The sequence below is a fragment of the Marmota marmota genome, unplaced genomic scaffold (genome assembly GCF_001458135.2).
Source record: "Marmota marmota marmota unplaced genomic scaffold, marMar, whole genome shotgun sequence".
Taxonomy (NCBI): Eukaryota; Metazoa; Chordata; class Mammalia; order Rodentia; family Sciuridae; genus Marmota; species Marmota marmota.
In genome coordinates, this window is record NW_026000005.1 from 24,911,217 (window position 1) to 24,927,440 (window position 16,224).

At 44.7% G+C, this 16,224-nt stretch overlaps 1 long non-coding RNA gene across 1 annotated transcript; it reads right to left on the reverse strand.

Annotated features, from left to right (window-relative positions):
- Nucleotides 1-991: 991 nt before the first annotated feature.
- Nucleotides 992-7,371, reverse strand: LOC125618188. Its single transcript, XR_007349446.1, has 3 exons — nucleotides 7,334-7,371; nucleotides 5,465-5,954; nucleotides 992-1,971 (listed from the first exon to the last, which is right to left on the reverse strand). It is a non-coding gene; the product is annotated as an uncharacterized LOC125618188 (long non-coding RNA).
- Between the last annotated feature and the right edge of the window lie 8,853 nt (nucleotides 7,372-16,224).

Consider the following 16,224-nt stretch of genomic DNA (forward strand, 5'->3'; position numbering starts at 1 on the left):
ACAGTCTGGGTCACTTAAACTTTCATTGCTCACAGTTTTGGAGGCTTCAGGTCCAAGTTCAAGACACCAGTAGATTCAGGGTCTGGTGAGGGCCTCTTCCTAACTTGTGGGTAGCATTTGGCCTTGCTGTAGAGACAGCAATCTGGCCATCTTCCTCCTTTGAGGGTACTAAACCCCCCTTCCATGAGGGTCCTACCCTTACAACCTCATGTAAACCAATACTGCCCCAAGGCCTCACCTCCTGATACCACTGCAATGGGAGTTATGGCTTCATATGAATTTGGGGACCACACACTCATCCCTTAAGAGACAATGCTTCCCAACATTGGAGTCAGTGGGTTGATTGGCTGATTGGATTTTTATAAAATGAATATATTTCATTCATTTCATTTCATTATGGGGATGGGTAACAGGCCATCTGGCCAGATGGGCCACTTTTTAAGTGCTACCTAGTAGACTTCACAAGTTATGATCCCTACAAACATACCTCTTCTCTCAACATTGCCAGGCCTTGCAGTTTTAGAATCTTTGAGGCTATCTTTCTACTCAAACTCTAAATTGTCAATGTCTGGAGATTCCAACGTCTATGACAGTGCTTCTTAAAGTGTGGTCTCAGACCAGCAGCAGGAGCATCCCTTGGGCCCCTGTCAGAGATGCATATTCTTGTGCTCCATCCCACAAGATGAATGAGGAGCTCAGGGGGCAGAGCCTAGGGATCTATGTTTCTACCAGTCCACCAGGAAATTCTGATGCACTTTCAAGTTTAAGAACCACTGGTCTAGGGGAAATTTAAATTATCCTGATTAAGATTAGTAGGTACAAAACAAACCAGAACTTGGCCAGTGATAGTGAAAGGAGGCCAGGTATACTCCCAGGTAGCATAGTAAGTCCCCAGGCCAGGAGGAGGAAAAACTTGACTAGGAATCCCCTCCCTGTGGAAGCTGTAAGCCAGAGCTGAACTTGTCCCACATCATTCACGCCTGAAAGGAAATCTGATTGAATAATTTATTTAAGGAAAAGTTTTTGAATATTTTTTTGATTTTACACTCTAGTCAAGAGGACAGAAAGCAAATGGACAAACATGTAAAATAAGCTCTGGTCCCAGTCCGTGTGATAATAGCTCTATCAGAAAATTAAAGGGAGCTCCAATAGAAATCAGTCTAGGATCATTCCTCTGGATGGACAATCACAGAAGGCCTCTCAAAGGAGGTGATACCTAACCTAAAGACTGAAGGGATAAGGAGGGGTGAGCTAAGCAGGATGCCCAGGAAAAGCTTGGCAAATTGAATGCGCAACGTATAAAGATTGTGCTATGGAAAGGATCTTGGGAACACAGAGCAACAGGAACGTGATCAACGAGGGAGAAGTGCCAGGGGTCGGGTCAGAACCAGGCCACAGGGCACCGAAGGCTGCAGTTGGGGGTGCTCTCCAACCTGCCCCACTCTTGGGCTTTTCTGAATTGATGGAAGGGGAGCCCTACCCCACCATTCCTCATGGGCCAGTGACATCACCACAGACAAACCTCTACACGGACCCTTCTTGCCCCTCTAGTGATCTGCGTTGTCACCAGGCTCCTGAGATGCCTGGTTCTCCAGTATTCCTGACCAAGCAACAAGAGAAGTTAAAACGAAAGCACATTTTTTTCTTTCCTTCAGTTGAGTTATTGGGTATTTTAAAAAGTCTAATAAACTAATAATACTTCTAGTCCCTAGGCATCTAGTGTTTACATAAATCTTTCTTCTTCTTCTTCTTCTTCTTCTTCTTCTTCTTCTTCTTCTTCTTCTTCTTCTTCTTCTTCTTCTTCTTATCTGTATCTTCTGGAAATGTTTACACAACCCTCAGGGGAGGCAGGCAGGCCAGTGAAATGCAGTTGGAACAGGCCCATCCTTGAGGGAAACAGGACCCATCTGGACGCTGAGGCCGCTTCTGCCCCTCAACGTTGGCGGTGAGGCTGGAGTGCAAGAGGGGCTCCTGGAGAAGTGGAAAGATGACTATTTCAGTTCTCAAAAGCTTCAGGCTCTATCCCAGTCTGAGCCAAATAGAGCTCCTGGGACCAAGGTTTTCCCCAGGAAACAGGGTGTGAGGTGGGGGGTTAGGGGGAGTGTGGTGGCCAGAAAAGAAAATGTACCTCGGGTCCCCAGAGCCACCCTGCCACCCACCCAAGGGCCTCATGGTTACTTGCACACCCATTCCCATCAGCAACAAAATGGGGTGGGTCTTAAGAGCCCAATGGCCACCCAAGGCTGAGGCAAAGGCAGAGCTTGGCCCTGAATTCCCACCTCAGAACTCCTGAGCCTCCCGAGCAGCTCCCCAACTCTCCTTGTCATTCCTGGTGTTTTCTCACCGATGCTGAGAGGAGTCTCCTGGCGGAAGTATGTGCCTTCCAAGTTCTCTCTGGAGACCTGAGTCAGAGACCTCCAAGGGAGCCCTGAGCCAAATTGCCTCACAGCTTATCCAGAGAATGACACCTGTTTCCTCTCCCTTCTCTGCAAGGAAGTGTGTGTGTGTGTGTGTGTGTGTGTGTGTATGTGTGCTGTTCCTGTCACTGCAAGGTTACCAGCACTCTGTAAGAGACACCCTTTTGCTAAGAAAATGTGTCCCAACTGGCAGAGAGCATCTGACACCTTTCTCATCACTTGTGATGTCAAGTGACATCAGAGTAGCATGGGCCCCTCTCCACAGAGGACCCAGCCTATGCAGAGCCCACACAGGCCAGCCCTGACCTCTGGCTGCCAGGCCCACTTGCATATCAGAGGCACCCAAGTCTCTACAGAAAGCCTCCACTAAGAGAGGTTCAGTCCCGGGGCCCAGCATTAGAGCTGTGAGGATTTGGGGTGCTCAGCTCTACCCACTTCACCGAACCCCTCACCAATCCAGCAGGCTCTGGAAGCTGTAGCCAATGAGAACTGCCCTCCACCTGGAGAATCAGCCTCCCCTGGAAACAGTGTGGTTTTCCTTGTAAGGTGCAAGCCGCAGCCTCCATAGCTCCCCAGGTGTCTCGGAACCGCTTCAGAGCCAGGTTGCTGTGGTTTGGAAACGGCTCAGCTCATAAATCTCATCCCAAAGCCCCTGACAGCTTCCACTGGGAATTGAAGTGCAGCCTTTCCCTGGGCCTGCTGCTGCTGGGTGTCTACATGGCCCAGCCTTGCCCACCTGCCCTGACAGGGTGAAGCTCCAGAGCCAGCGTGCAGCCTTTCCAGATTGGCCTCCTTCCTTCACCTGTTTCCTCATCTCACCTCCCCTTGAGCATTTGTGTTTCTCTTTCCAGTCAGATATTTGCCATGCCTGGGGGAGCTCCAAGAAAGCTTACAGGGTTTTGAAGTCCCCTTGAACTTGAACATGCCGAAGGGACAGGAGGCTCTCTTGCACGGCCGGTAAACCTGCAGTGACAGGTTCTTGGGAACTTAGGAAGTCAGGGTTCAGTTCTGCCTCTAACTGTGTGGCCTTGGGAAGGCATGACACATCTTAGCTTTCCCATCTGTAAAATGGGCATTTGTGCAGAATGAACTTTGAGCCCCCAGCTCTGACATCCAGGAGTGGTTTCTATTGGGTTGGGACTGGTTCCCAACCTCGCTTCCCAGCAGCAGAATTGCTCTGTTGCCCAGAACCCTTCACTGTCTACTTCCACAGGCATTGTCATGCGTACCTGTCTATGTCCCACTATATTTTAAGGCAGGGATTGATGCCATATCCATTTATATAATCAACATGTTTTATATTAAACGCCTATAATGTGCTTTGCTAGGAGCTAGGAGATGATAGATGAAACACAAAATGACCTAGTCCCTGTCTTCAGGAAGTTTACAGTCAAGAAAGAGAGAAAGAGACAGACACAGGCCAATCAAATTACCACATAAACACATCTAATAATCATGGCAGGAGCTGCCAATCAAAGTGCAGAGAGCTGTGTGAAGAAGTAGAAATCTGAGCATCATTTCTCATGGGAGCCAACATCCTAGGTGAGCTGCATAAGCAGGAAGAGCGTGGGGCAGTCAATAGGCAGAAGAGCTGGTTTGTGCAAAGGTAGAAGCCCAGGAACAGTGGGGATAAGGAGGACATCTCATTCCCTTTTGCATTGGGACACTCAACTCTTATCTGATACCACTGCACGTGCATAAATATTTGTTGAATGAATTAATGATGTATAAATTCACCCTCTAAAAGTCATCAAGCTGCCCAGTGTGTTCAGACTCAAAGGTGAGTGTTTTAGCACTTGCTTATTGCTCCCTGTGCTTCAGCATAGTAGAAAATGTGCAAATAATTTTCTGAGAGTCTGAACTGAGAAATTATGTCCACGAGTTCCAACATGGAGATGGTCACTATTGATTTCTGTTTAAATATGATAATTAGTTAAATAAAATATTCAATTTAAAATTCTGTTGAAACAGTTGGAGGGTTGCCAGATTTAGCAAATCAAAATGTCCCATGCAGCCACGATGGAAAACAATATGGCAATTCCTCAAAATGTTAAACAGAATAACCATGCAATTCAACAATTCCACTTACAGATCTATGTACCCAAAATAATTGAAAGCAGGAACTCAAACAGATACCTGTGGGTCCACGCTCATAGCAGATTGTTCACCATAGCCAAAAGGCGATGACACATGCCCATGAACAGATGAATAAATCAACAAAAATACATACAATGGAATATTATTCAGCCTTAAAAAGAATGACATTCCAACATATGTTATAAATGGATGGACTTGAAATGTTATGCCATTAAGCCAGACATGAAAGGACAGGCATCCTATGACTCAATTTATAAAAGGCATGTAGACTAGGTAAATTTATGGAGACAGAGAGAAGATCAGAGGTTACCAGAGGCTGGGCAGAGGAAAGAATGGGGAATTATTGTTTAAAGGGTATAGAGCTTGGGATAATGAAAAAGTTCTGGAAATGGATAGGGGCAATGTGAGTGTACATTGTGAATGTACCTACTATTCCTGAATTGTATACTTCAAATGGTCAAAATGATAAATTTTATGTCATGTAAAAATGTAAAAGCATCTTGCTTATTTTTGAAAAGCCTCTTGTTTAAAATTCTCATGTAATACTTGGAACATACTTAAACTAAAAATGTGTTCATTGTTTATCTGAAATTCAAATTTAACTGGGTGTTCTGTATTATTCCTGGTATGCCTAGCTAAGAAGTTTCTCTTAGCCGTGGGCTTCCTAGGACTGTCCCTGGATGCAGGGGGCCATATTTTCCAAACCCAAAATTAGTTCCCATGGTCTGATAACAAAGAGTGTACAAAACAGTGGCAGAAAATCAGAGGAGTAGTGCCTGCCCTAATTATAGACTCTGCCACCGAGAGAGGCCACGAAATGATGCCCCCAGACCTCGCCCCCTCCATCAGCGGAGAGGTAGAGATTAGAAATCTTGGTTGGGTTTCCCATCTGTTGTTTAATCATCATGATCCACAAATGCAGTAAAAGCTGGTTATAAACCCCTTCTTACAATTGACCACGTGGCTGGAATTACAGTTGCAGATGGTAACGCTCACGCTTGTGACTCAGACGATAGCCTTGTCCCCCGCCATCAATGGATCTTCACACCAGAGTTGGTAAGAACCCATGGGGTGCCCAGATGCCTAATTGTTAGCACCATTTGCACCCATGCACTCGCAAAGAAAGAAACTGCCTGCAGAGATCATCGTGCAGCGAGGAACAACAGGTGCAAAAGGCAGAGGCCACTCTGGAGCCATTTGGACCAAAGAGCGTGGCTCAGCGTAGCGTGAGTGCCACAGACTTGGCATGCCTGCGTTCATCTGCCTGTGAGATGGGCTTGGAATCACACCACAGCTCCGGAGTCTACCGTTTCCATTCCAGGTGGTCCCACCTACTCCTTCTTTCAACCGAGATGAAAGGCAGCTGGGGAGGGCATCACACGAAGAGATGGGTCGCATCCAAATCATTTTTACTAGGTGCTGACAAGTCACTGTGAAAGTCTGGAAATGTGTAGCACAGCAAAAACACCCGGGTCACCATGAGCTGGTGAATGATTACCAGAGGAGCAATTCATTACAGGCTGCGCTCAGCTCCCATCACACAAGGAAGTGTTACATTAACAAGATGGAAGGTCCCCACGGTCCCCTCACCAACACGGCCCCCACTGCCACTGCCTGCCACCCCACTTTTTCAATTTGTGTTGTTGCGTGGTGGGTGCAGAGCCCAAAGGCGGGAGAAGTTAATTCAGCTAGACTAATAATCAAAAAGCCACTCAAATTCCATCTGACCTGTGTGCTACATGAATTTTTTTGTGCAGCCAGCAGCAGCTAGGACCTCTGTGAACTGGCACCTACCTGTGGCATTCAGGCAGGATGGGTATTTTTTTTAAATATTTATTTTTTAGTTTTCAGTGGACTCAACATCTTTATTTTTATGTGATGCTGAGGATCAAACCCAGCGCCCCGCGCATGCCAAGCAAGCACGCTACCACTTGAGCCACATCCCCAGCCCAGGATGGGTATTTTTTAGTTCTTCATGAATCTTGCTTCCTATCAGGGTCTGTGTGTTTTCCTGTGAACGAGCCTGGGCTTCAGCCCCGCCAGCACCCAGGTTTCCTTTGGTTTTTAACCTTTCCTTATGTAGACAGATCTTAGAAGGTGCCAGCCTGGAGACTATGGGATGTCAAAGAGGAATTCAACACACAGCTTAGATTGGCTCTGGACCCCAGTTCTGGGATGATAGACTCAGAGTCTCCATTTGGGGGTAACTGATGGGCTTGAGTGACCTTCAAGTCCTTGCCATTCAGAGTCACATGCAGCCTTGATCTCATCCCTCTTTCTAATCTCTCTTCTCCAGTTATGACTTCTCCCATTAAAGAATCATGGAAAGAATCATGGACCACAAATGGCGCATTAGTCCAGAGACAACACAAGACAGATGGGTCAATAGTTCTTCCTTAATGGGATTTCTGCTCCTTCAGGATGCCATTCACATGCAGAGGAGCCAGACAATGGAATCTGTTTCAAAGTTAAAAGCACAGCTCTGCTCTGGGCAAGGTGACATATACCTGTAATCCCAATGGAGGCTGAAGCAGGAGGATCCTAAGTTCAAAGCCAGCCTCAGCAAAAGCTAGGTGCTAAGCAACTCAGTGAGACCCCCCACCTCTAAATAAAATACAAAATAGGGCTGGGGATGTGGCTCCATGGTCTAGTGGCCCTGAGTTCAATCCCTAGTACCCCCCATACCCCCCCCCCCCGCAAAAAAGCAGAGCTAAGCCCAGGACATATGGTCTCTGCTAGACAAAGGCTTTCCACAAATGCTTTCCAAAGAAGACCAGAAAGCTCAGAACATGGCCTTGCCCTGGGGCCCAACCTCTCACCTCCAAGGGGCCCTGACAGCTTCCATTGCAAATGTCAACCGGAAGTGGGGGGGGACTGAGCACAGAGCACTCCCCAGCCAACAGGATGTTAAATATTAAACCTCCCTGTAGCCGGTGGTCGGGCTGAGAGCTGCCATTTCATTATGCAGCTTTCCCTGGGCTTAAGAAGAGAGCCTGCCTCTCCCAGAAGCGCGCAGGGGAGCCTGCCCTCCGCCTTCCCAGCACTGGGGAAACCTTCAAAGCTGTTCAATTTGTCTAAGCCCCATCCATCTTTAATGTCACAGTCTACATTTTCTCCTCTCCTCCTTTTTCAAAGCAGCCAAAAAAGAAAATGTCACTGCATTTGGGGCCAATTCAAAAGCCAGGCTTAGACAGAAGTTCTGTTTCTTTCTCCCGGGCTCCCGTGTTGTTATCTCCCGAGGAGCCTTCAGGGGCTACACCTCGCCCCCTCCATTCCTGCGATCATCTGGAGTCTTTCTGTCTGACCTCAGTTGTATGTCCTTCATTCACTCCTTCACAAAGAGCACCTGCCAAGAGGACCTAGAGTTGATGTTTACACGGGCAGAGCTGCGGTGGGGGATTGCCAGGTGGGGCTGTCACCACACCCATCAACTTCCTGACAGGGATTTGGAGGCTGTGCAGCTGATACAAGCGAATGTCCCCTGTGCTGCCTTTAAAGGCTGTATTCCCCCAAATTTATCCAAAGCACAGGGAATCAGCCCCAGCTGTGGCCACCATGGCTGGGAGCACTCTGTGCACTTCTCCCCTGTGTGCCTTAAAAAGACCCTTTAAGCCACGCAGGGCAGGTGGCAGCCTGGATAAAGATGACAGTCACAAGGCATCCCTGACAGGCCCTGGCTCACCCAGGAATAGAGAGCTGATGCACTGATTGATACCTGAGAGGGTGGCTGTCATCCAGGAGGACACAGGAGGGAGATAAGGGATTCAATCAGTGTCAGACCCGTCCCAACACAACATGACCATAAATCACTTTGGGTAAAAATTCTCAGCTGCTAAAGTGGAGAAGGGGGAGCAGGTAATAGAAAAACAGGGGGAGACACAGCTGTGTGGGCTGGACAAGATGTTTGGTCTCAGCCCTAGGTGGAGGGCAGGCTCTGTTAGAATTCAGTCTTTTCTCAGCTCAAGGGAGGTACAGCATTTTCCCGAGTTAATTGTATGGGGTTAAAATATAATCCAGGGTGAAATCGGCAGTATGTGAGCTATATCCCAATACGGCTGTTGTAAATATATAAATTCCAACCAGAAGCCCAGGATGGCAATGGAGGGAACCCCCTCTCCCCCACCTCCCACCTACCCCATGGAGGCAAAAGAGATGGTTGCAATATTCAGCCTTGTCCTTACCCACTGGTACCCTAGAAAGTACAGCACATGGTGAGCTCTGAGAAAACAGGACTCAAAGCCTCTCTTGATGAGAAGAGCTTTCTCCAATTCCAGAAAGCCTCAACCTGCCTTCAGCAACTCCTATCAATATTACGATGTGCATAGCACTAGCCAAACCCATTTCAGAGATTGTCTTTCAATGTATGTTAATTAGACATTTCAAAAATAAAAACTTTTTTTTTTGGTCCAGGGGACAGAGATTCTTAAATTGGAAGTAATGAACAGATTAGCGATTAATTAATTGCAGGCAGGTGTAAGGAGAAACTATGTATGGCTTCTTAGGTCCACCCCCCACACACACTTTCTCTCTTAAGATCACTCTTTCTTATTTTAATTAATTTTTTTGCCACCCCAGCACTTCTCTTATCAAATATTCAAATAAACTAAACAAATAGAGTGTACTGAGACCAAAGTCTCAATATGGTGTTTAATTGGAATTGTAGCCTGTTTTCTTCTAGTGAAGTCTCGGGGTACCTGGAAGCTTTCCCTGGCAGAAGAACTGGCCTCCAAAAGTGCATTTTTAGCATCTAGTTAATCCTCCTTTCAGGTGCCAAGGGCATGGATTGATTGAAACAAGGAAATGTAAGCCATTGGGTGGTTTGTGGTTTCTCTGGCCTGGTAAGGAACACAAGCAATAACATAATGAGACTGTGGGTCTCCTCTCCATTAACTCTGCTCCCCGTTCATGAGTGTATCTGTACTGCACAAATGCCCTACATGCATGATCCAGCTGTTGGACGGCCAGGTCTGATGGCAACCACTTGTCCTCAGCTGCCGCCATCTCACTGGACTCAGCAGGACGGCTGCCCCCACCCTTGTGACTTACCCTTGTACAACTAAGTTTAGAGTGAAGGTCCTGCACTCATGCACTCAAATGCAAACCACAGCCACAAGAGGGGGTCCCTCAGGTCATGTGCTCATGCACAAAGCCAGCAGCACCAGCCTCTCAGAGAATGTGGACTTCATGCTCTGCCTCTCCAAAGGGACACTTCTCAGATCATGATAGCAGGGGGCAACTTCCAATGTGGGGGGCTGTTTCCTGAGTGAGGAGCCTTCCTATTTAACTCCAAGAAGGGCTTCAGGGACACAGACCTGTAATGGAGCCAGAGCTTTTGGCTGCTTCAAAATGAGTTACAGACTTCTGACACTGCTCTGGTACCTTCTAACAGTCAGGGGACTCCTTAGGAGGGAGGGCCTCCACTATTGTCTCAAAAGCAGCCAAATTGTTGAGCCATGACCACTGATTTATCCAGAAATGATGATTAGTAGGAATGAAGATGGAATGAAAGGAGAGTTCTAAAAATGGATCTCTGGCGGCCATTGTGTCTTTCAGCACAAAGTATTTTTCTCCAGATTTGAGTCAAAGACAGTGGTAGTCACTGTGACTGATGGAGCCCAGATGATCCCTCGCCCAGCCTTTCAGTACAAGGGGTGGGCGTGCTGAAAGGTGGGAAAGGTGGAGCCATGGGCAGCAGGGACGTGGCCAGTTAGCCGCTAAAGAACTGGGAGCTGCTTCCAAGGGCTTCCGAAACCCTGGGTAGCGTGAGGGATTCAGACAGAGAGAGTCCCTGTGGTGCTTGTCTCAGTCTTTCTCTCCTCCAAGACTAGCAGCATCGAAGTGCTAGAAAATGAGGACAGGAAACCCTAAAGGAATTCCTAACATAGCCATGGATATAGCTTTGTTTGTTTGTTTGTTTTGGATTTGCTTTACTTTTTTTTTTTTTTTTTAAATTCTCAAGGATAGACTACTAGGTAAATTTTTTTTTTATGAGAAAGCCCTTTATATGTAAAAATGAAAAGATCTTTAAGACATGCATTTAAGTAAAAAAGCGAGGTGAAGAGTAGGCTCTATAATTTGCAGGACCCATTGTAAAATGAAATTATGGGTTTTCAAAATTATTAAGAATTTCAAGGTGGTGACAGCAACGCATTAAACCAAGTGCAAGGCCCTTCTGGTTTCAGAGCCCTTAGTGTCTCACATGCCACATGCCCTTCACATGCTAGTAAGCCCCTTCTGCTTACTAGCAACCATTGCTGTAAATTTGACATGGTGTATATGTAATTAATAATAAGGCTTACCAATGGGGAGGGAGGGTGAGGACTAGGAGGAAGGAGGAGGGAGAAGAATTTCCATTACATGCCTACTTATATATTTTAATATTTAAACCACATGAATGTATTAAATATTAAAAATTAAATAATTAAGAAAAAGTTCTCAGGGCTCCAGAAACCTCCACAGAGACCCTCAGCAATACATGGGCTCCCGTTCACATTTACCCTAGATGATACATTGCTGTATGGGGTGCTGCAGGTGGGAAGTGGCTGGGAACAGAAGGATCAGGTTATAATGGCAAAAGCAGCAACTGTCCTCTTTCCCACCTGGCCACTCACCTGTCAATGGCCATAGATTTCTATGAAGCCAAATAAAACATGAGGTGTTATCTCACTCTGTGATCTCTGTTAGGTTCCCCTTACCCTTCTGAATTTTGTCTGCCCTCAGGCACATGGACCAGTGCTTATTTTCACAGCTGCCTTAGAGGTTAATAAGTGCTACTCTTGGGACTCTAAATCCCATTAAATGTATGGATTGGATGAAGGTTTCAGAAGCAATAAACTGCGTAAGTTTAACAAGACCCTCTTATGTGTCTCCAGAATCTGCAACCCAGAGAAGGGGAGTTGAACATTCCCTGCTCACAATAAGCAAACAGAGTACCTATGGTGTGCTAAGTGAATTACTCATTTAATGCTCATGATTCCTTGCAGGGCAGTCTCCACAATTTTTCTCCTTCTATTGATAAGGAAATAAGCCCAAAGAGGAAAAGAAACTTGCCCACCTTTACCCAGGGAGTAGAAGATGAAACCAGAATGGCACACAGACAATCAGTACCAAAGCCCACACTCTCAACCATTAACCACAGAAGAGGGAGGCCCCGGTGTCAAAGCAAATGATCTATGGAATATAAAAATGACACGTAATACTTCCTCTCAGCTGTTTTACTCCACAAAGATTTCAACTTTCTGAATACAATGAGACTGATTTGAAAGTAGGCTGCCTATTTTCATTTGGGTAGATACAGCCATGAATTCTTTTTTGCCATCAAATCAGGAGAATGTGGGGTTCACCATTGAGGCTCACATGAACCTTCTGTATGGCCTTGGACCCTTTTTTTTCCTTGGCAGCATTCCTGAAATTAAGACAATATGACAGCTCTTGGGAACAACTTCCAAGAGACTTGCCATGCGCTCTCTGAGGGACGAAAGAGGTTGAGATAGTTAAGGAGAATGAGTGGACTTACTTCCAAGAGCACAGAAACGTCAAGAAAGTAACACAGAGACACAGATGGTCAACGGCAGGGCAGCCATTGACATTCCTGGACCAAGGAAAAGCTCCAGAACTTGATTCGAATTGGCCATAGAAATATTATGAAGATGGATCTAAACCCCAAATTTTCCTTGGGAATTTTTCCCCTTCTGAATTGCCTGAGACAACAGGAATGACATCTGTGTGAGAGAATTGGACATATCCATGCCACCTATATTGTCTTGCACTCATCTTCTACCAAATTAGAAAAATCAGTTTCAGATACTGTGTTTGCATCTTTCTGTCCTAGAACCTAAAACACAACAAGATACAAATAGGTTCTTAATAGGTGTTGAAATGGTGAATGAATGAATGAATGAATGAACAAATCATCTGTCAATTGATACACAACCACAATCCTTAATGGCTATGCTATGCAAGTAATATCTCGTTATGACAATTCAACCCCTCCCTGCCGCCTACCCATGAAATATTCAAGTGAACTTTATCATACAATGTGATAATTTCGAGAAATTCTATTCCCGGTAGGCCGGAGTTAGAGATGAAACCAAACCAATATCAAATTTCCTTATCAAACACTGGAAAGTGAAAATAAAATAACTTGAATGCAATACAAAAAGGAGTGCTTTTCAGATCTGCTTAGTATGTTGCTTTTCAAATGCCTGTGTCTGTGTGATGTTGTCAAGTATCTCCTCAATAAATACTTTAAAGCTTGTTCAGCTTGTTCAAATTAAAATATTAAAGAAAGAAGTTTGACTGCTTTTTACAACTTCAAATGGCCAAAGTAGTGTGGAAGGAAATAAAAGCAGCTGGAATTTGTGCAGTTGCTAATTTAGTTGAAGAATAATCATCCATCTAAGCAAAAATAATTCCTCCACCACATCTGGAGGAAACAGTTGTAGAAGAGAAGGTGTGGCTTCGTTCCTTACTGGAAAAAAAAAAATCTTAATTTCATGCAAATTGCCATGTTTTCTTTTTTCTTCTTTTTTCTCTCTTTCTTCCTTTTTACTCTCAGAATGATCACACCCAGGAAACAAGAAGACAGTTTGGAGACCAGGATGAGACTGCTAAAGCCATGCTTTCTTAGCAAAGAGACTTGCTGAACCTTGGCCAAGCGATGAGACATCACCAGGCAGAGTATTCAAGGTTTCCAGCAAAGGCTACAGGATAAAAAGGCTGCCAGTAACTGGGGGAGAAACCAAGGGATCGGAGACCTTCAACACTCTTCACAGTAATTGAAAATCTGGAACTTCTACTTAAGGAAAAGTAGAGTTACCATTAAACAAAGATTAATAATCAAAGGCTAGAGGGAGAAGGAACTTAACTTGAATGTAGATTTTTGCACATTATTTCTTTGAAATGTTGTTCTAAGTTGGGTATCACCTAAACTGATTCTATTATTTTAAAAGTTATAGTTAGACTTTATTTTCATTTTTTTCTCTCTCAAAATGAATGATTCTCAAAATGTAATCTGTATCAGAATTATTTTTAAAAATAGAGATTCTTGAACCAAAAGAGTGTATAGGGTTGGGCTCCAAAATCTGTGTTTAAAGGTAATAGGTCCCAGATAATTTGATGCAGGTGATCCACATCTCCCTTTTGAGACACAACTCATGATTTGTCCCAGGTAATGTCTGGCGCAAAGCGCAGCCTAGGGGAACTTTATCCAAATTGCAGGCATAATGGAAAGGGAAACTCAGGTGTCCGTGAGGTGATTTACATTGTGATGTTGAATAACCGCTCAATAAATGTTTCAAATCTTACTTGGTTTGTTCAAATTTGAAATATTAAAGAGAATTTTAAAAGTTGGGATGATTTTTACAAATTCTATACCAAATGTAACATGAAAGAAAAATAAACTTGGATTTGTGTAATGGCTACTGTATTGTAGGGTTCAGTAGTTCAAGACACACAGAAACAGGATACAGGAGCGAGGCTGAAGAGCTACAGAAATATATTTTGCTTATGTTTCAGTTATTTCTGCATCTCTCTGGAAGTAATGCCAGTTTAAGTAAATTTCAGGCCAGTGTGTCAATGACTGAATTGAGAAGTCACCATGCAGCTTCAAATCTGTTTTACCCCATTCACCTACCTTTCCAGGTTAGGAATGTCCAGATATTCCCCACCAATTCAAAACATGTTCTTATGATTCAACTGCAACCCCTCCCTCATTTGAGAGGATATGGAATAAAATCAGGTCAAATGAAAAGGAGCTCTGATCTGAACAGTATTTTGCCTCCTCACAAACATGCACATAACAAGAGTCAGGGAGAACAATCTTTGGAAGTTTGAACTTCCTCCAGTGGGGAGGTGTTTGACTTGGAAAGTCAGAGATTTCCACACCACCTTCTCATCTCTCCATTCATTGACGATAGCAGATGGCACAAGGCATCAAGCCCCTTGCAGGAAGCAGCTGCCTTACAGCATGGCATGAGAAAGCATAGAGCATTTGGCTTGAGAGAGTAATTTGCATGACCAAGGGCAAATTACATAGCCTCTGTAGGCATCATTTTCCTACTCTATTAAAGGTGCATTCCTACCTTCTGGGGTTGAGAGAACTTGAGATAATGTATGCAAAATGCCCGGAACATAATAGGTGTTCAATAAATGGTGGTTATTATTTTATGCATGAGCCTTGGGCTAATGTATGTGTGAACATTTAGTTATTAATTAGAAGGTAAATGAAAGCTGGCTGGAGGGAATTGCATTTGACCTTTAGCAAATTATTTCATTTAGATGCGCTGATGCAAAACTATCACATCTTATGAAGAAAGACGAAAATAAATCTGGCTGACAAAAGATATTTTAATAAATACTCAATCTCCCTCCAATATTCTCCCAGTCTATGGCCACCCCACTATCATTTGTATGCTGTCTGGGGAAGCTTTTGTGCCTTTCTCGATCTTGTCATAGTCAATCACTGACTGATCAGGGACCAGATTTAGCTCTGAAAAAAACTTTCCAAGCACCTGCATTGCGTGAGTGCTTCAAAAAACGAACTTCTGATGCCTGTTTGCCTCTAAATAAGCTTGCCACCAAATAAGCTTGGGGTGTCCTGAGGTTGGTAGACTCTGTCTAAATTATTCCTAGACTAAGTGTGACCCGGCTGGTGTAGCATGACACAGGGGCTTGGTGCCTGTGTCCCTCCATGTGCCCATTTTATTGGCAGACAAAGAAAACCTGCTGTGCTCCACGTGAAGCACTGACAGGAGGCCACATCATGGGAGTCACTTTGCTTGCGTGATCTATCCCAGGGAGAGCCGTGAGTGTCTGTTTGAGCTGAAGAGAGAAAAGGGAAAAGAGGAAGTGACAAGGGCTAGCTGCAAGCCAGGAAGACAGAGGCACATAGACGCATCCTGACCTTCTCTTGGGAATCCCTGGAAGTTCACTTTGGAGGGCAGGAGTCTGGAGCCTCGGCAGACGAATGGGAAAGAAAGGAAAGAGGTTAAAAAGCAGGATGAGGATCTGTGAAGGCACTCTGGAGTGGAGATCCATGCAGAGAGAAGAGGTAGGCACCAAGAGGTTAAGAGGAGTCAAAAGGCCCGAACCAGGGCTTCTTAGTGGAAGAGTCAGTAATTTAAAAAAAAAAAAAATTTAAACACTGGCAGCATTAGGAAAGATGAGACCTAAACCCACTGCATTTTAAAAAACGAAAAGAGAAAAAAAAAAAAAGGAGATCTTGTCACTTGTCAACACTATTCTGTTGGAGAAGATTGCAGATCCCACAATCGAAAGAAGAGGTCAATGTTTTTCACATAGGGTTCTCTCATGCTAAATAACACAGGGGTAAATGGTACTCTCCGAATCCTCACCTTCAGTTCCTCTGATCCTCAACCTACCTGGGATGGGAACGTATGAGAAAATCCAACCCAATGAACTTTGCAAAAGGGCTGTGATGAGCTTCAGAAGGCTCCAACTGTGCAAGCAGCCGATATAATAAGCTCACATGTTGTGACTGATTACACCCATTATCATGCCTGCATATTTCTGCCTCCTAATGCCTACCGAGATGCTGAGAGAGGAGTCAGGCACACATCTTCAGGACTGGTTTATTAAGCTAATATACCAGGCATTGCCCATTTTGCATCCTGAGAAGCCATCAAGCCCTTTGAACTAAGCATTTTCATTAGAAATCATCAATTTTAAATAATGATATGGTGAATCTTTG